The sequence below is a fragment of the Scyliorhinus torazame genome, chromosome 17, assembly GCF_047496885.1.
Source record: "Scyliorhinus torazame isolate Kashiwa2021f chromosome 17, sScyTor2.1, whole genome shotgun sequence".
Lineage (NCBI taxonomy): Eukaryota > Metazoa > Chordata > Chondrichthyes > Carcharhiniformes > Scyliorhinidae > Scyliorhinus > Scyliorhinus torazame.
Genome location: NC_092723.1, coordinates 129,340,757 through 129,362,450, shown reverse-complemented (window position 1 = coordinate 129,362,450; position 21,694 = coordinate 129,340,757). Strand labels below are relative to the sequence as shown.

At 38.3% G+C, this 21,694-nt stretch overlaps 3 non-coding genes across 3 annotated transcripts; all 3 read left to right on the top strand.

The window, feature by feature from the left end:
* The first annotated feature begins 6,602 nt into the window (after positions 1 to 6,602).
* trnai-uau (transfer RNA isoleucine (anticodon UAU)) lies at positions 6,603 to 6,697 on the top strand. Its single transcript has 2 exons — positions 6,603 to 6,640; positions 6,662 to 6,697. It is a non-coding gene; the product is annotated as a tRNA-Ile (tRNA).
* A 703-nt stretch (positions 6,698 to 7,400) lies between these two features.
* On the top strand, positions 7,401 to 7,495 carry trnai-uau (transfer RNA isoleucine (anticodon UAU)). Its single transcript has 2 exons — positions 7,401 to 7,438; positions 7,460 to 7,495. It is a non-coding gene; the product is annotated as a tRNA-Ile (tRNA).
* Positions 7,496 to 10,028: 2,533 nt separating this feature from the next.
* Positions 10,029 to 10,123, top strand: trnai-uau (transfer RNA isoleucine (anticodon UAU)). The gene is made up of 2 exons: positions 10,029 to 10,066; positions 10,088 to 10,123. It is a non-coding gene; the product is annotated as a tRNA-Ile (tRNA).
* The last annotated feature ends 11,571 nt before the right edge of the window (positions 10,124 to 21,694 follow it).

Here is a 21,694-nt window from a genome sequence, read left to right as displayed (position 1 = left end):
CCACCGTACCTCAAAGCCCTCTTCTGACCCCATTAAGGCAAACTTAATCTTTTCCAACTGGAGAAACTCATGCAGGTCTCCCAGCCAACCACACTCCCCGGTGGTGCATCTGACCCCCAATTCAAAAGAATCCGTCGCCAGGCAATCAGAGAGGCGAAGGCCACAACATCGGTCCCTCCTCCCCTGCAGCAGCTCCGGCACATCCAAAACCTCAAAGGTCACCACCATGGGGTCTGGCTTCACCTCGGTCTGCACTATCCTCGATAAGGTCCCAAACGCCGCCTCCCAGAAGCTCTCCAACTTCTTGCAACCCCAAAACATGTGAACATAATTCGCCGGCCCCCGTCCACACTTCTCACATCAATCCGTTACCCCCTGGAAGAACCCACTCATCCGACCCTAAGTCGCATGTACCCTGTGCACCACTTCAAACTGAATCAAGCTCATTCTAGCACAGGAGGAAGTTGAGTTCACTCATCACATCGCCTCACACCTGATACCCCGTCCGATCTCCCTCCCCAACTCCCCCTCCCAATTCCGCTTAATCCTTTCCACCAGCGCCCATCCTGTTCTTGGTCAGGCTTTTCACCCAGTGACAGTAAAGAATGATAATATAATTCCACGTCAGAATGGTGAGTGACTTGGAGAGGAACGTGCAAGTGATTCTGCTCTCATGCATCTGCTGCCCTTGTCCTTCCAGCTGGTAGCAGTTGCAGGTTTGGAAGCTGCTTTTGAAGGAGCATTGGTGAGATTCTGCAAAGCATCTTGTAATAGTACACACCGCTGCCATTGTGCATCGATAGCGGAGGGAGTGATCTTAAACATGGTTCATGGGGTGTCAATCAAGTGGGCTGCTTTGTCCTGGATGGTGTCGAGCATCTTGAGTGTTGTCGGAGCTGCACTCATCCAGTCAAGTGGAGAGTATTCCATTACACTCCTGATTGTACTTTGTAGATGATGGACAGATACTGGGGAGTCAGGAGGTGAGTTACTTGCTGCAAAATGCCCAGCCTCTGTCCTTCTCTTGTAGGCTGAATTTGTTACTGATTTGAAAAGAATATAAACAATTGGATTGGGAGTGGGCCAATTGGTCCTTTGAACCTGCCCCATCCTGCACCATTGAACAAAATCATGACCGACCTTCCACCAAACCTCTATTTCTCCACTATTGCTGCTTTCTGAGCATTAACCAATCCATAATCCATGTTAATGTATTACCCCAATCCCATAAACAATAAATTTGTGGAATAACCTCTTACGCTGGACCCTATGGATTGTTTTTTGAAAATCCAAATACATGACATCCACTGATTCCCCATTATCCATCCTAGTAGCTGCAACCTCAAAAAGCTGCAACAAATTGGCCAAACACATTTGCTCCTCTTAATATTGTGTTGACTCTGCTTAATCATATTTCAGTTTCCTACATTCTCTGTTGTCACATCTCTCGCAATAAACTGTAACATTTTGCCTACTGACTTAGATAAAAGCAAATTTCTGCAGATGCTGGAATCTGAACCAAAAACAGAAAATACAGGACAAACACAGCTGGTCTGACAGCATCAGTGGAGAGAGAAGGGAGTTATGTTTCACGTCTACATGACTCTTTGTCGAAGCTGATATTAGGTTAACTGGCCTGTAGCTTTTTCCTCCCTTCCTCGTTTCTACAGTGGGATTATATTTGCGACCATCCAATTCAAGGAACAGTTCTTGAATTAAAGGTACTCTAAGATTAAAACCAATACAACCAATCTCTCTGCTAATATCTCTTTTAAACCCCTAGGAATCATGTTGCTAGGGCGTTGATCACCATTGAGTCCCATTTATTCTTGAGGCTTATTTCTTTACTTACATTGATTTCTTCAAGTTCCTTAATCTTGCGAGGTTCTCATCTTCTCTTTTCTCTTTCCTTATCAATTTATTGTTCCTCCATTTCTGAATTTTTAAATCCTCCCAATCCTCAAGCATACCCCTCCTTTTGCTGACATTGTAAGACTCTTCCTTTCATATATACGTAGAGCTAGAAACTAGAGCGATACATAGGTACAGAGAAGGTAGGAACAGGAGGAAGCCTTTTGGCCTTTCGAGCCTGCTCCACCATTTATCACGATCATGGCTGATCATCCAACTCAATAGCCTAATCCTGCTTTCTCCCCATAACCTTTGATCCCATTTGCCCCAAGTGCTATATCTAGTCGCCTCTTGAACATATTCAACGTTTTTGCATCAATTACTTCCTGTGGGAATAAATTCCACAGGCTCACCAGTCTTTGGGTGAAGAAATGTCTCTTCATCTCTGTCCGAAATTGTTTACCCTGAATCCTCAGACTGTGAGCCCTGGTTCTGGACACACCCACCATCGGGAACATCTTCCCTGCATCTACCCTGTCCAGACCTGTAAGAATTTTCTGAGTCTCCATGAGGTCCCTCCTCCTTCTTCTGAACTCAAGTGAGAACAATCCTAACCTATTCAATCTCTCCTCATATGACAGTCCCTCCATCCCTGGAATTTGTCTGGTAAACCTTTGTTGCATTCGCTCGAGAGCAAGAACATCCTTACTCAGAAAAGGAGACCAAAACTGCACACAATACTCCAGGTGTGGCCTCACCAAGGCCCTGTATAATTGCAGCTGCAAATTAGAAAGCAGCAATAATCTCAGGATTGTTCTCTGAGCCTCGTGCCAAGTGGCGAAGGGATAAACAAATCAGAAAGTTAAATTTATGGCTGGAGTAGTGGTGCGGGAGGGAGGCAGGAGTTTTCCGTCAAGCCAATGGAGTTAGTTTTTTCAGTACATTCTATTTTTGTCATTGGTTCCGAAGCGGACCATGCAAACGTTATCCTCCCTCTCCAAATAATAAGCTGCAGGATTTATGGGATTCCATTACTCTCAGAAACGGATACGTGGCTGTCTCATATATTCATTATTAATATTACTCCAGTCCCATATACCTGTTACTGATATTAATAGAGACCCACATATGCATTAGTGATATTAATGCAGTCCCATGTATCAATGACTGATATAAATGCAGACCCAAATATCCATTATTGATATTCATGCAGTCCCATATATTGATTGTAGACATTATAGCACAACTATATATCCGTTACTGATATTCATAGAGTCCCATATTTTCATTACTGATATTAATGCAGTCCCATGCAGTCCCACATACCTGTTATTGATATGAATGCAGTCCCAGTTATCTGTTGCTGATATTAATGCAGTTCCATATATCCGTTGCTGATATTAATGCAGTCCATATATCTGTACTGATATGAACGAAGTCCCATTTCTATTACTGATATTAATCATGGAATCATAAAATTTACAATGCAGAAGGTGGCCGTTCGGACCCACTGTGCCACCATGCCGTCTGTAATTCAGTCCATTATATCTGTTACTCATATTAATGGAGTCCCATATATCAGTAACTGATATTTATGGAGTCCCATATATCTGTTACTAATAACAATGGAGTACCATATATCCATTACTGCAGTCCCAATATTCTGTTACTGATATTAATGCAGTCCCATATATCTATACTGATATTAATGGGTTCCTATATATCTGTTCCTCATATTTTTTTTTTAAATAAAAATTTAGAATACCCAATTCATTTTTCCAATTAAGGGGCAATTTAGCGTGTTCAATCCATCTACCCTGTACATCTTTGGGTTGTGGGGGGCAAAACCCACATAAACACAGGGAGAACGTGCAAACTCCACACGGACAGTGACCCAGAGCCGGGATCTAACTTTGGACCTCAGCGCCGTGAGACTGCAGTGCTACCACTGCACCACCGTGCTGCCCTTCTGTTACTAATATGAGCACATTCCCATATATCTGTTACTGATATTATTGGAGACTCATGTATCTGTTAACGATATTAGTACAGTCCCATATATTAGTAGATTCTGAAATAACTGTTACTGATATGAATACAGTCCCATATATCTGTTACTGATATTAATGGAGTCCCATATATCTGTTACCGATATTAATACAGTCCCATATACCTACACTGATATTAATGGATTCCGAAATATCCATTAATGATATGAACACAGTCCCATATATCTGTTACTGATATCAGTGGAAATCCATATATCGGTTCTGATATTAACACAGTCCCATATATCTGTTATTTATATTAATGGATTCATATATATCTATTACTGATATTATGTAGTCCCATATATCTGTTCATGATATTAATGCAGTCTCATATATCTGTTAATGATATTAATGGAGCTCATATATCTGTACTGATATTAATGCAGCCTCATATATCTGTTACTGATACTAATGGAGCCCCATATATTTGTTACTGATACGAATAAAGCAACGAGGGGATGGGGGGGGGGGGAGGGGAGTGGGCAGAATGTACGTTAAGAAATATGTATGTAAATAAGAAACTGTACAACATGTAAATACCAGGTAGACCCTTCGTTAAAAGTATCATTCAGTAAAATTGAAAAACGCCAATAAAAACATTTTTTAAAATGCAGTTCCATATATCTGGCAATCATATTATTGGAGTCCCAATAGTCTGTTACTGATATTAAGGGAGGCCCCTATATCTGTTACTGATTTACTGCACCTCTGCAAGGCTCCAGTGGTGCAGTCAGTTAGTGCGTGATACTTATACAGCAGTACAGCCAGTTAGCTATACTGAGGTTGTGAATTCAAGCTTCTCTTGAAGCACAGATTTTACCACCAATTAATGCATTACCATATATCTGTAACTGATATCATTGCAATCCCATATATCTGTTACTGATATTAATGGCGTTCCATATATCTGTTACAGTACCGGCCTCCCCGAACAGGCGCAAGGATTTGGCGACTAGCGGCTTTTTATAGTAATTTCATTGAAGACTACTGGTGACAATAAGTGATTATTATTATTATTATTACAATTACAGATATAAACATAGTCCCATATATTTGTTACTGATACGAATGAAGTCCCAAGTATTTGTTATTGATATGAACACAGTCCCCTACACCCATAACTTTAAAAAAAATATTTTCATTGGGTTTCTGGTATACACAACAAAATATAAAATACACACAGAACAATAAGAATTTTACAAGGGAGCACCTGGGCGGTGCCCCAAACGATATTTACATCGAGGTTCAATTTTGCTATCTACATGAGTTTATTTTGTTGTTTCTTCTTTTTGCTCTTTTGTCTTTTCCTTGCCATTTTTCTGTGGCCATTGTGGTCCCCTGTGTCTCCATCCCGCCTGTGTTCCCCTCTCTTTACTCCCTGCTGGCTGCCACCATTGTTGTTCCTGTCCTTCCCAGCTGCCCCCTAATACCCACTCCCCTTCCCCTGCAGCCCCTGGTTCTCCTGTTGGATTTGGTTGGGTTTCTTATTTCGCCGTCCCCCCTCCTGTGTCTTGGCTATTCCCTCCTTATCCTTGGCTACCAAGTTGCGGGACACTAATAGGTCCTGGAACAGCCATACATATCTGTTACTGATATGAACACAGTGCCAAATATCTATTACTGATATTATTGCAGTCCCATATATCGACTACTGAAATTAATGGATTCCCATATATCTGTTACTGACATGAAGACAGCCCCATAAATCCAATACTGATATGAATGCAGTCCCAATTGTCTGTTACTGGTATTAATCGAGCCCCATATTCCTGTTACTCATGTCAATCTCTTGCATGTTCCTCCACTGGCACGATAGGTTAGCGTGTGGTGCTTGTACAGCAAGATAGTCAGCTAGCTATGCTGAGGTTGTGTATTCAAGTCTCACTTGAAACACACATTTTGCCACCAATTAATGCAGTACCATGTTATTTGTTACTGATCTAAATGAAAACCCATATACCTGTAACTATTATGAATGCAATCCCATATATGTGTACTCACATTAATGGATATCTGTATATCTGTTACTGATATGAACACAATCCCATACACCTATTACTGATATTTGTGCAGTCCCATATATCTGTTACTGATATTAATGGATTCCTATATATCTGGTATTGCTATGAACACAGTCCCATACATCGGTTACTGATATGAACACAGTCTCATATATCTGTTACTGATATCGATGCAGTCCCATATATCTGTTACTGATACGAACACAGTCTCATATATCTGTTACTGATTTTAATGGAGTCCCAGATATTTGTTACTGATACGAATGAAGTTCCATATATCTGTTACTGATATTGTTGGATTCCCATATTTCTGTTAGTGACATTAAAGGAGTCCCATTTAGATGTTACTGATGCAAATACCATCCCATATATGTATAACTGAATGAACACAGTGCCATATATCCATTACAGATATTAATGCAGTCCCATACATCTGTTACTGATATTAATGCAGTCCCATACATCTGTTACTGATATTAATGCAGTCCCATACATCTGTTACGGATATTAATGCAGTCCCATACATCTGTTACGGATATTAATGCAGTCCCATACATCTGTTACGGATATTAATGCAGTCCCATACATCTGTTACTGATATTAATGCAGTCCCATACATCTGTTACTGATATTAAAGGAGCTCCATATATCTGCCTCTGAGTTGCAGTAGTGACACGTGGCTCCAGTGGTGCAATCGGTTAGCGCGTGGTACTTATATAGCAGTGCAGCCAGTGAGCTATGCCGAGGTTGTGAGTTCAAGCCTCACCTGGAGCACAGGTTTTACCACCAATTAATACAGTACCATATATCTATTAGCGATATTATTGCAGTCCCATATATCCGCTACTGAAATTAATGGATTCCCAGATATCTGTTACTGACATGAAGACGGTTCCATATATCCATTACTGATATTAATGCAATTTGTTACTATTATCATGCAATCCCATTTATGTGTACTGAAATTAATGAATTTCTGTATGTCTGTTACTGATATGAACACAATCCCAGACACCTATTGCTGATATTTGTGCAGTCCCATATATCTGTTACTGATATGAATGGATTCCTATATATCTGGTATTGCTATGAACACAGTCCCATATATCGATTACTGATATGAACACAGTCCCATATATCTGTCACTGATATCGATGCAGTCCCATATATCTGTTACTGATATGAACACAGTCTCATATATCTGTTACTGATTTTAATGTAATCCCATATATTTGTTACTGATACGAATGAAGTTCCATATATCTGTTACTGATATTGTTGGACTCCCATATTTCTGTTAGTGACATTAAAGGAGTCCCATTTAGATGTTGCTGATGCAAATACCATCTCATATATGTATAACTGAATGAACACAGTACCATATATCCATTACGGATATTAATGCAGTCCCATACATCTGTTACTGATATTAAAGGAGCTCCATATATCTGCCTCTGAGTTGCAGTAGTGACACGTGGCTCCAGTGGCGCAATCGGTTAGCGCGTGGTACTTATATAGCAGTGCAGCCAGTGAGCTATGCCGAGGTTGTGAGTTCAAGCCTCACCTGGAGCACAGGTTTTACCTCAAATTAATACAGTACCATATATCTATTAGCGATGGTATTGCAGTCCCACATATCCGCTACTGAAATTAATGGATTCCCATATATCTGTTACTGACATGAAGACGGTTCCATATATCCATTACTGATATTAATGCAATCCCATACATTTGTTACTATTATCATGCAATCCAATATATGTGTACTGACATTAATGTATGTCTGTTACCGATATGAACACAATCCCTACACCTATTACAGATATTAATGCAGTCCTATATATGTTACTGATATTAAAGCAATCCCATATATCTGTCACTAATACTAATATACTCCCATATATGTGTACTCAAATTAATGTATTCCGATATATATATATGTTATTGCTTTGAACACAGTCTCATATATCTGTTACTGATATTAATGCAGTCCCATATATCTGTTACTGATATGAACACAGTCTCATATATCTGTTACTGATATCGATGCAGTCCCATATATCTGTTACTGATATGAACACAGTCTCATATATCTGTTATTGATATTAATGCCGTCCCATTTTTCTGCTACTGAAATTAATGGATTCCCAGATATCTGTTGCTGACATGAAGACAGTCCTATATATCCATTACTGATATTAATGCAGTCCCATATATCAATTACTGATATTAATGCAGTCCAGTAGATCTGTTACTGATATTAATGCATCCCTATATATCTGTTACTGATGTAAAGCCTGTGTTGCTCCAGTGGCAAAATTGATAAACCCTCAGCATTTATACAGTAGTACAATCAGCATGCCATGCTGAGGTGGTGAGTTCAAACCTCACCAAGAACGTGGATTTTACGAACAATTAATGAAGTACCATATATCTGTTGCTGATATTAATGCAGTTCCAGATATCTGTTTCTGATATTAATGCCGTCCTATATATCTGTTATAGATACTAACGTAATCCTATATATCTGTTACTGATATGAACACAGTCCCATATATCCATAACTTTAAAAAAAATATTTTCATTGGTATTTTTGGTATACATAACAAAATATAAAATAAACACAGAACAATAAGAATTTTACAAGGGAGCACCTGGGCGGTGCCCCAAACGATATTTCCATCGAGGTACATTTTTGCTATCTCTATGAGTTTATTTTGTTGTTTCTTCTTTTTGCTCTTTTGTCTTTTCCTTGCCATTTTTCTGTGGCCATTGTGGTCCCCTGTGTCTCTATCCCGCCTGTGTTCCCCTCTCTTTACTCCCTGCTGGCTGCCACCATTGTTGTTCCTGTCCTTACCGGCTGCCCCCCTAATGCCCACTCCCCTTCCCCTGCAGCCCCTGGTTCTCCTGTTGGATTTGGTTGGGTTTCTTATTTCGCCGTCCCCCCTCCTGTGTCTTGGCTATTCCCTCCTTATCCTTGGCTACCAAGTTGCGGGACACTAATAGGTCCTGGAACAGCCATATGTATCTGTTACTGATATGAACACAGTGCCAAATATCTATTACTGATATTATTGCAGTCCCATATATCTACTACTGAAATTAATGGATTCCCATATATCTGTTACTGACATGAAGACAGCCCCATAAATCCAATACTGATATGAATGCAGTCCCAATTGTCTGTTACTGGTATTAATCGAGCCCCATATTCTGTTACTCATGTCAAGCTCTTGCATGTTCCTCCACTGGCACGATAGGTTAGTGTGTGGTGCTTGTACAGCAAAACAGTCAGCTAGCTGTGCTGAGGTTGTGTATTCAAGTCTCACTTGAAACACACATTTCACCACCAATTAATGCAGTACCATGTTATATGTTAATGATATAAATGAAATCTCATATACCTGTAACTATTATTAATGCAATCCCATATATGTGTACTCACATTAATGTATATCTGTTACTGATATGAACACAATCCCATACACCTATTAATGATATTTGTGCAGTTCCATATACCTGTTACTGATATTAATGGATTCCTATATATCTGGTATTGCTATGAACACAGTCGCATATATCTGTTACTGATATGAACACAGTCTCATATATCTGTTACTAATATCGATGCAGTCCCTTATATCTGTTACTGATATGAACACAGTCTCATATATCTGTTACTGATTTTAATGGAGTCCCATATATTTGTTACTGATATTGTTGGACTCCCATATTTCTGTTAGTGACATTAAAGGAGTCCCATTTAGATGTTACTGATGCAAATACCATCTCATATATGTATAACTGAATGAACACAGTGCCATATATCCATTACGGATATTAATGCAGTCCCATACATCTGTTACGAATAATAATGCAGTCCCATACATCTGTTACTGATATTAATGCAGTCCCATACATCTGTTACTGATATTAATGCAGTCCCATACATCTGTTACTGATATTAATGCAGTCCCATACATCTGTTACTGATATTAATGCAGTCCCATACATCTGTTACTGATATTAATGCAGTCCCATACATCTGTTACTGATATTAAAGGAGCTCCTTATATCTGCCTCTGAGTTGCAGTAGTGACACGTGGCTCCAGTGGCGCAATCGGTTAGCGCGTGGTACTTATATAGCAGTGCAGCCAGTGAGCTACGCTGAGGTTGTGAGTTCAAGCCTCACCTGGAGCATAGGTTTTACCACCAATTAATACAGTACCATATATCTATTAGCGATGTTATTGCAGTCCAACATATCCGCTACTGAAATTAATGGATTCCCATATATCTGTTACTGACAAGAAGACGGTTCCATATATCCATTACTGATATTAATGCAATCCCATTTGTTACTATTATCATGCAATCCCATTTATGTGTACTGAAATTAATGAATTTCTGTATGTCTGTTACTGATATGAACACAATCCCATACACCTATTACTGATATTAATGCAGTCCTATATATGTTACTGATATTAAAGCAATCCCATATATCTGTCACTAATACTAATATACTCCCATATATGTGTACTCAAATTAATGGATTCCGATATATAAATATGTTATTGCTTTGAACACACTCTCATATATCTGTTACTAATATCGATGCAGTCCCATATATCTGTTACTGATATGAACACAGTCTCATATATCTGTTACTGATGTCGATGCAGTCCCATATATCTGTTACTGATATGAACACAGTCTCATATATCTGTTACTGATATCGATGCAGTCCCATATATCTGTTACTGATATGAACACGGTCTCATATATCTGTTACTGCTATCGATGCAGTCCCATATATCTGTTACTGATATGAACACAGTCTCACATATCTGTTATTGATATTTATGAAGTCCCATATATCAATTACTGATATTAATGCAGTCCAATAGATCTGTTACTGATATAAATGCAGCCCTATATATCTGTTACTGATGTAAAGCATTTGCATATTGCTCCAGTGGCAAAATTGATAAGCTCTCAGCACTTGTACAGTAATACAATCAGCGTGCCATGCTGAGGTGGTGAGTTCAAACTTCACCTAGAACGTGGATTTTACGAATAATTAATGAAGTACCATATATCTGTTGCTGATATTAATGCAGTTCCAGATATCTGTTTCTGATATTAATGCCGTCCTATATATCTGTTATAGATACTAACGTAATCCTATATATCTGTTACTGTTATGAACACAGTCCCATATATCCATAACTTTAAAAAAAATATTTTCATTGGTATTTTTGGTATACATAACAAAATATAAAATAAACACAGAACAATAAGAATTTTACAAGGGAGCACCTGGGCGGTGCCCCAAACGATATTTCCATCGAGGTACATTTTTGCTATCTCTATGAGTTTTTTTTGTTGTTTCTTCTTTTTGCTCTTTTGTCTTTTCCTTGCCATTTTTCTGTGGCCATTGTGGTCCCCTGTGTCTCCATCCCGCCTGTGTTCCCCTCTCTTTACTCCCTGCTGGCTGCCACCATTGTTGTTCCTGTCCTTCCCGGCTGCCCCCCTAATACCCACTTCCTTTCCCCTGCAACCCCTGGTTCTCCTGTTGGATTTGGTTGGGTTTCTTATTTCGTCGTCCCCCCTCCTGTGTCTTGGCTATTCCCTCCTTATCCTTGGCTACCAAGTTGCGGGACATTAATAGGTCCTGGAACAGCCATATGTATCTGTTACTGATATGAACACAGTGCCAAATATCTATTACTGATATTACTGCAGTCCCATATATCTACTAACTGAAATTAATGGATTCCCAGATATCTATTACTGACATGAAGACAGCCCCATAAATCCAATACTGATATTAATGCAGTCCCAATTGTCTGTTACTGGTATTAATCGAGCCCCATATTCCTGTTACTCATGTCATGCACTTGCATGTTCCTCCACTGGCATGATAGATTCGCGTATGGTGTTTATATAGCAAGACAGTCAGCTAGCTAGGCTGAGGTAGTGTATTCAAGTCTCACTTGAAACACACATTTTATCACCAATTAATGCAGTACCATGTTATACGTTACTGATATAAATGAAATCCCATTACCTGTAACTATTATTAATGCAATCCCATATATGTGTACTCATATTAATGGATATCTGTATGTCTGTTACTGATATGAACACAATCCCATACACCTATTACTGATATTAATGCAGTCCTATATATGTTACTGATATTAAAGCAATCCCATATATCTGTCACTAATACTAATATACCCCCATATATGTGTACACAAATTAATGGTTTCCGATATATAAATATGTTATTGCTTTGAACACAGTCTCATATATCTGTTACTAATATCGATGCAGTCCCATATATCTGTTACTGATATGAACACAGTCTCATATATCTGTTACTGATATCGATGCAGTCCCATATATCTGTTACTGATATGAACACAGTCTCATATATCTGTTACTGATATCGATGCAGACCCATATATCTGTTACTGATATGAACACACTCTCACATATCTGTTATTGATATTAATGCGGTCCCATTTTTCTGCTACTGAAATTAATGGATTCCCAGATATCTGTTACTGACATGAAGACAGTCCTATATATCCATTACTGATATTAATGCAGTCCCATATATCAATTACTGATATTAATGCAGTCCAATAGATCTGTACTGATATTAATGCAGCCCTATATATATGTTACTGATGTAAAGCATTTGCATATTGCTCCAGTGGCAAAATTGATAAGCTCTCAGCACTTGTACAGTAATACAATCAGCGTGCCATGCTGAGGTGGTGAGTTCAAACTTCACCTAGAACGTGGATTTTACGAATAATTAATGAAGTACCATATATCTGTTGCTGATATTAATGCAGTTCCAGATATCCGTTTCTGATATTAATGCCGTCCTATATATCTGTTATAGATACTAACGTAATCCTATATATCTGTTACTGATATGAACACAGTCCCATATATCCATAACTTTAAAAAAAATATTTTCATTGGTATTTTTGGTATACATAACAAAATATAAAATAAACACAGAACAATAAGAATTTTACAAGGGAGCACCTGGGCGGTGCCCCAAACGATATTTCCATCGAGGTTCATTTTTGCGATCTACATGAGTTTATTTTGTTGTTTCTTCTTTTTGCTCTTTTGTCTTTTCCTTGCCATTTTTCTGTGGCCATTGTGGTCCCCTGTGTCTCCATCCCGCCTGTGTTCCCCTCTCTTTACTCCCTGCTGGCTGCCACCATTGTTGTTCCTGTCCTTCCCGGCTGCCCCCCTAATACCCACTCCCTTTCCCCTGCAACCCCTGGTTCTCCTGTTGGATTTGGTTGGGTTTCTTATTTCGCCGTCCCCCCTCCTGTGTCTTGGCTATTCCCTCCTTATCCTTGGCTACCAAGTTGCGGGACACTAATAGGTCCTGGAACAGCCATATATATCTGTTACTGATATGAACACAGTGCCAAATATCTATTACTGATATTATTGCAGTCCCATATATCGACTACTGAAATTAATGGATTCCCATATATCTGTTACTGACATGAAGACAGCCCCATAAGTCCAATACTGATATGAATGCAGTCCCAATTGTCTGTTACTGGTATTAATCAAGCCCCATATTCCTGTTTCTCATGTTATGCACTTGCTTGTGCCTCCATTCGCACAATAGGTTAGCATGTGGTACTGATACAGTAGAACAGCCAGTAGGGTATGCTGAGGTTGTGTGTTCAAGTCTCACCTGGAATGTGCATTTTACCACCAATTAATGCAGTACCATGTTTTGTGTTACTGATATTAATGAAATCCCATATACCTGTAACAATTATTAATGCAATCCCATATATGTGTACTGATATTAATGGATTTCTGTATATCTGGTACTGATATGAACACAATCCCATACACCTATTACTGATATTTGTGCAGTCCCATATATCTGTTACTGATATTAATGGATTCCTATATATCTAGTATTGTTATGAACACAGTCCCATATATCTGTTACTGATATGAACACTGTCTTGTATATCTGTTACTGATATCGATGCAGTCCCATATATCTGTTACTGATATGAACACAGTCTCATATATCTGTTACTGATGTCGATGCAGTCCCATATATCTGTTACTGATATGAACACAGTCTCATATATCTGTTACTGATATCGATGCAGTCCCATATATCTGTTACTGATATGAACACGGTCTCATATATCTGTTACTGCTATCGATGCAGTCCCATATATCTGTTACTGATATGAACACAGTCTCACATATCTGTTATTGATATTTATGAAGTCCCATATATCAATTACTGATATTAATGCAGTCCAATAGATCTGTTACTGATATTAATGCAGCCCTATATATCTGTTACTGATGTAAAGCATTTGCATATTGCTCCAGTGGCAAAATTGATAAGCTCTCAGCACTTGTACAGTAATACAATCAGCGTGCCATGCTGAGGTGGTGAGTTCAAACTTCACCTAGAACGTGGATTTTACGAATAATTAATGAAGTACCATATATCTGTTGCTGATATTAATGCAGTTCCAGATATCTGTTTCTGATATTAATGCCGTCCTATATATCTGTTATAGATACTAACGTAATCCTATATATCTGTTACTGTTATGAACACAGTCCCATATATCCATAACTTTAAAAAAAATATTTTCATTGGTATTTTTGGTATACATAACAAAATATAAAATAAACACAGAACAATAAGAATTTTACAAGGGAGCACCTGGGCGGTGCCCCAAACGATATTTCCATCGAGGTACATTTTTGCTATCTCTATGAGTTTTTTTTGTTGTTTCTTCTTTTTGCTCTTTTGTCTTTTCCTTGCCATTTTTCTGTGGCCATTGTGGTCCCCTGTGTCTCCATCCCGCCTGTGTTCCCCTCTCTTTACTCCCTGCTGGCTGCCACCATTGTTGTTCCTGTCCTTCCCGGCTGCCCCCCTAATACCCACTCCCTTTCCCCTGCAACCCCTGGTTCTCCTGTTGGATTTGGTTGGGTTTCTTATTTCGTCGTCCCCCCTCCTGTGTCTTGGCTATTCCCTCCTTATCCTTGGCTACCAAGTTGCGGGACATTAATAGGTCCTGGAACAGCCATATGTATCTGTTACTGATATGAACACAGTGCCAAATATCTATTACTGATATTACTGCAGTCCCATATATCTACTAACTGAAATTAATGGATTCCCAGATATCTATTACTGACATGAAGACAGCCCCATAAATCCAATACTGATATTAATGCAGTCCCAATTGTCTGTTACTGGTATTAATCGAGCCCCATATTCCTGTTACTCATGTCATGCACTTGCATGTTCCTCCACTGGCATGATAGATTCGCGTATGGTGTTTATATAGCAAGACAGTCAGCTAGCTAGGCTGAGGTAGTGTATTCAAGTCTCACTTGAAACACACATTTTATCACCAATTAATGCAGTACCATGTTATACGTTACTGATATAAATGAAATCCCATTACCTGTAACTATTATTAATGCAATCCCATATATGTGTACTCATATTAATGGATATCTGTATGTCTGTTACTGATATGAACACAATCCCATACACCTATTACTGATATTAATGCAGTCCTATATATGTTACTGATATTAAAGCAATCCCATATATCTGTCACTAATACTAATATACCCCCATATATGTGTACACAAATTAATGGTTTCCGATATATAAATATGTTATTGCTTTGAACACAGTCTCATATATCTGTTACTAATATCGATGCAGTCCCATATATCTGTTACTGATATGAACACAGTCTCATATATCTGTTACTGATATCGATGCAGTCCCATATATCTGTTACTGATATGAACACAGTCTCATATATCTGTTACTGATATCGATGCAGACCCATATATCTGTTACTGATATGAACACACTCTCACATATCTGTTATTGATATTAATGCGGTCCCATTTTTCTGCTACTGAAATTAATGGATTCCCAGATATCTGTTACTGACATGAAGACAGTCCTATATATCCATTACTGATATTAATGCAGTCCCATATATCAATTACTGATATTAATGCAGTCCAATAGATCTGTACTGATATTAATGCAGCCCTATATATATGTTACTGATGTAAAGCATTTGCATATTGCTCCAGTGGCAAAATTGATAAGCTCTCAGCACTTGTACAGTAATACAATCAGCGTGCCATGCTGAGGTGGTGAGTTCAAACTTCACCTAGAACGTGGATTTTACGAATAATTAATGAAGTACCATATATCTGTTGCTGATATTAATGCAGTTCCAGATATCCGTTTCTGATATTAATGCCGTCCTATATATCTGTTATAGATACTAACGTAATCCTATATATCTGTTACTGATATGAACACAGTCCCATATATCCATAACTTTAAAAAAAATATTTTCATTGGTATTTTTGGTATACATAACAAAATATAAAATAAACACAGAACAATAAGAATTTTACAAGGGAGCACCTGGGCGGTGCCCCAAACGATATTTCCATCGAGGTTCATTTTTGCGATCTACATGAGTTTATTTTGTTGTTTCTTCTTTTTGCTCTTTTGTCTTTTCCTTGCCATTTTTCTGTGGCCATTGTGGTCCCCTGTGTCTCCATCCCGCCTGTGTTCCCCTCTCTTTACTCCCTGCTGGCTGCCACCATTGTTGTTCCTGTCCTTCCCGGCTGCCCCCCTAATACCCACTCCCTTTCCCCTGCAACCCCTGGTTCTCCTGTTGGATTTGGTTGGGTTTCTTATTTCGCCGTCCCCCCTCCTGTGTCTTGGCTATTCCCTCCTTATCCTTGGCTACCAAGTTGCGGGACACTAATAGGTCCTGGAACAGCCATATATATCTGTTACTGATATGAACACAGTGCCAAATATCTATTACTGATATTATTGCAGTCCCATATATCGACTACTGAAATTAATGGATTCCCATATATCTGTTACTGACATGAAGACAGCCCCATAAGTCCAATACTGATATGAATGCAGTCCCAATTGTCTGTTACTGGTATTAATCAAGCCCCATATTCCTGTTTCTCATGTTATGCACTTGCTTGTGCCTCCATTCGCACAATAGGTTAGCATGTGGTACTGATACAGTAGAACAGCCAGTAGGGTATGCTGAGGTTGTGTGTTCAAGTCTCACCTGGAATGTGCATTTTACCACCAATTAATGCAGTACCATGTTTTGTGTTACTGATATTAATGAAATCCCATATACCTGTAACAATTATTAATGCAATCCCATATATGTGTACTGATATTAATGGATTTCTGTATATCTGGTACTGATATGAACACAATCCCATACACCTATTACTGATATTTGTGCAGTCCCATATATCTGTTACTGATATTAATGGATTCCTATATATCTAGTATTGTTATGAACACAGTCCCATATATCTGTTACTGATATGAACACTGTCTTGTATATCTGTTACTGATATCGATGCAGTCCCATATATCTGTTACTGATATGAACACAGTCTCATATATCTGTTACTGATTTTAATGGAGTCCCATATGTTTGTTACTTATACGAATGAAGTTCCATATATCTGTTACTGATATTGTTGGACTCCCATATATCTGCTAGTGACATTAAACGAGTCACATTTAGATGTAACTGATGCAAATACCGTCCCATATTTGTATAACTGAATGAACACAGTGCCATATATCCATCGCGGATATTAATGCAGTTACATACATCTGTTACTGATATTAATGCAGTTCCAGACATCTGTTACTGATAATAAAGGAGCTCCATATATTTGCCACTGAGTTATGTTACTGATCTGTGGCTCCAGTGGCACAATTGGTTAGCGCGTGGTACTTATATAGCAGTGCAGCCAGTGAGCCATGCTGAGGTTTTGAGTTCAAGCCTCACTTGGAGCACAAATTTTACCACCAATTAATACAGTACCATATATCGATTAGCGATGTTATTGCAGTCCCACATATCCGCTACTGAAATAATGGATTCCCATATATCTGTTACTGACATGAAGACGGTTCCATATATCGGTAGCTGATATTAATGCAATCCCATACATTTGTTACTATTATCATGCAATCCCATTTCTGTGTACTGAAATTAATGAATTTTTTTATGTCTGTTACTGATATGAACACAATCCCATACATCTATTACTGATATTAATGCAGTCCTATATATGTTACTGATATTAAAGCAATCCCATATATCTGTTTCCAATATTAATACACTCCCATATATGTGTACTCAAATTAATGGATTCCTATATTATATCTGTTATTGCATTGAACACAGTCTCATATATCTGTTACTGATATCGATGCTGTCCCATATATCTGTTACTGATATGAACACAGTCTCATATATCTGTTACTGATATCAATGCAGTCCCATATATCTGTTACTGATATGAACACAGTCTCATATATCTGTTACTGATATCAATGCATTCTCATATATCTGTTACTGATATGAACACAGTCTCATATATCTGTTACTGATATTAATGCAGTCCCATATATCAATTACTGACATTAATGCAGTCCAATATATCAATTACTGATATTAATGCAGTCCCATATATCAATTACTGATATTAATGCAGTCCAATAGATCTGTTACTGATATTAATGCAGCCCTATCTATCTGTTACTGATATAAAGCTTTTGCTTATGCCTCCCGTGGTAAAATTGGGTAGCCCTTGGCACTTATACAGTAGTATAATCAGCATGCCATGCTGAGGTTGTGAGTTCAAACCTCACTTCGTAAGTGGATTTTACTAACAATTAATGAAGTACCATATATCTGTTGCTGATATTAATGCAGTTCCAGATATCCGTTTCTGATATTAAAGACGTCCTATATATCTGCTATAGATACTAACGTAATCTTATATATCTGTTACTGATATGAACACAGTCCCATATATCCATAACTTTAAAAAATATATTTTCATTGGGTTTTTGGTATATATAACAAAATATAAAATACACACAGAACAATAAGAATTTTACAAGGGAGCACCTGGGCGGTGCCCCAAACGTTATTTACATCGAGGTTCATTTTTGCTATCTACATGAGTTTATTTTGTTGTTTCTTCTTTTTGCTCTTTTGTCTTTTCCTTGTCATTTTTGTGTGACCATTGTGGTCCCCTGCGTCTCCTGTGTTTCCATCCCGCCTGTGGTCCTCTCTCTTTACTCCCTCCTGGCTGCCACCATTGTTGTTCCTGTCCTTCCCGGCTGCCCCCCTCCCTTCCCCTGCAGCCCGGGTTCTCCTGTTGGATTTGGTTGGGTTTCTTATTTCGCCACCCCCCCTCCTGTGTCTTGGCTATTCCCTCCTTATCCTTGGCTACCAAGTTGCGGGACACTAATAGGTCCTGGAACAGCCATGTCTATCTGTTACTGATATGAACACAGTGCCAAATATCTATTACTGTTATTATTGCAGTCCCATATATCTACTACTGAAATTAATGGATTCCAATATATCTGTTACTGACATGAAGACGGCCCCATATATCCAATACTGATATTAATGCAGTCCCAATTGTCTGTTACTGGTATTAATCGAGCCCCATATTCCTGTTACTCATGTCATGCACTTGCATGTTGCTCCACTGGCACAATAGGTTAGCGTGTGGTACTTGCACAGCAGGGCAATCAGCGAGCTGTCCTGAGGTTGTGTGTTAAAGTCTCACCTAGAATGCACATTTTACCACCAATTAATGCAGTACCATGTTATGTGTTACTGATATTAATGAAATCCCATATACCTGTAACAATTATTAATGCAATCCCATATGTGTACTGATATTAATGGATTTCTGTATATCTGGTACTGATATGAACACAATCCCATACACCTATTACTGATATTTGTGCAGTCCCATATATCTGTTACTGATATTAATGGATTCCTATATAGCTGGTATTGTTATGAACACAGTCCCATATGTCTGTTTCTGATATGAACACAGTCTCATATATCTGTTACTGATATCGATGCAGTCCCATATATCTGTTAGTGATATTAATGGATTCCTATATAGCTGGTATTGTTGTGAACACAGTCCCATATGTCTGTTACTGATATGAACACAGTCTCATATATCTGTTACTGATTTTAATGGAGTCCCATATATTTGTTACTAATACGCATGAAGTTCCATATATCTGTTCCTGATATTGTTGGACTCCCATATATCTGCTAGTGACATTAAAGGAGTCCCGTACCAGCCTCCCCAAACAGGCGCCGGAATGTGGCGACTAGGGGCTTTTCACAGTAACTTCATTTGAAGTCCACTTGTGACAATAAGCGATTTTCATTTCATTTCATTTCATTTAGATTTTACCGATGCAAATACCATCCCATATATGGATAACTGAATGAACACAGTGCCATATATCAATTACAAATATTAATGCAGTCCCATACATCTGTTACTGATATTAATGCAGTCCCATACATCTGTTACTGATATTAATGCAGTCCCATACATCTGTTACTGATATTAATGCAGTCCCATACATCTGTTACTGATATTAATGCAGTCCCATACATCTGTTACTGATATTAATGCAGTCCCATACATCTGTTACTGATATTAATGCAGTCCCATACATCTGTTACTGATATTAATGCAGTCCCATACATCTGTTACTGATATTAATGCAGTCCCATACATCTGTTACTGATATTAATGCAGTCCCATACATCTGTTACTGATATTAATGCAGTCCCATACATCTGTTACTGATATTAAAGGAGCTCCATATATCTGCCTCTGAGTTGCAGTAGTGACACGTGGCTCCAGTGGCGCAATCGGTTAGCGCGTGGTACTTATATAGCAGTGCAGCCAGTGAGCTATGCCGAGGTTGTGAGTTCAAGCTTCACCTGAAACTCAGGTTTTACCACCAATTAATACAGTACCATATATCTATTAGCGATATTATTGCTGTCCCACATATCCGCTACTGAAACTAATGGATTCCCATATATCTGTTACTGACATGAGGACGGTTCCATATATCCATTACTGATATTAATGCAATCCCATACATTTGTTACTATTATCATGCAATCCCATATCTGTGTACTGAAATTAATGGATTTCTGTAAATCTGTTACTGATATGAACACAATCCCATACACCTATTACTGATATTAATGCAGTCCTATATATGTTACTGATATTAAAGCAATCCCATATATCTGTTACTAATATGAATACACTCCCATATATGTGTACTAAAATTAATGGGTTCCTATATATCTGTTATTGCTTTGAACACAGTCTCATATATCTGTTACTGATATCGATGCAGTCCCATATATCTGTTACTGATATGAACACAGTCTCATATATCTGTTACTGATATCGATGCAGTCCCATATATCTGTTACTGATATGAACACAGTCTCATATATCTGTTACTGATTTTAATGGAGTCCCATATATTTGTTACTGATACGAATGAAGTTCCATATATCTGTTACTGATATTGTTGGACTCCCATATTTCTGTTAGTGACATTAAAGGAGTCCCATTTAGATGTTACTGATGCAAATACCATCCCATATATGTATAACTGAATGAACACAGTGCCATATATCCATTACAGATATTAATGCAGTCCCATACATCTGTTACTGATATTAATGCAGTCCCATACATCTGTTACTGATATTAAAGGAGCTCCATATATCTGCCTCTGAGTTGCAGTAGTGACACGTG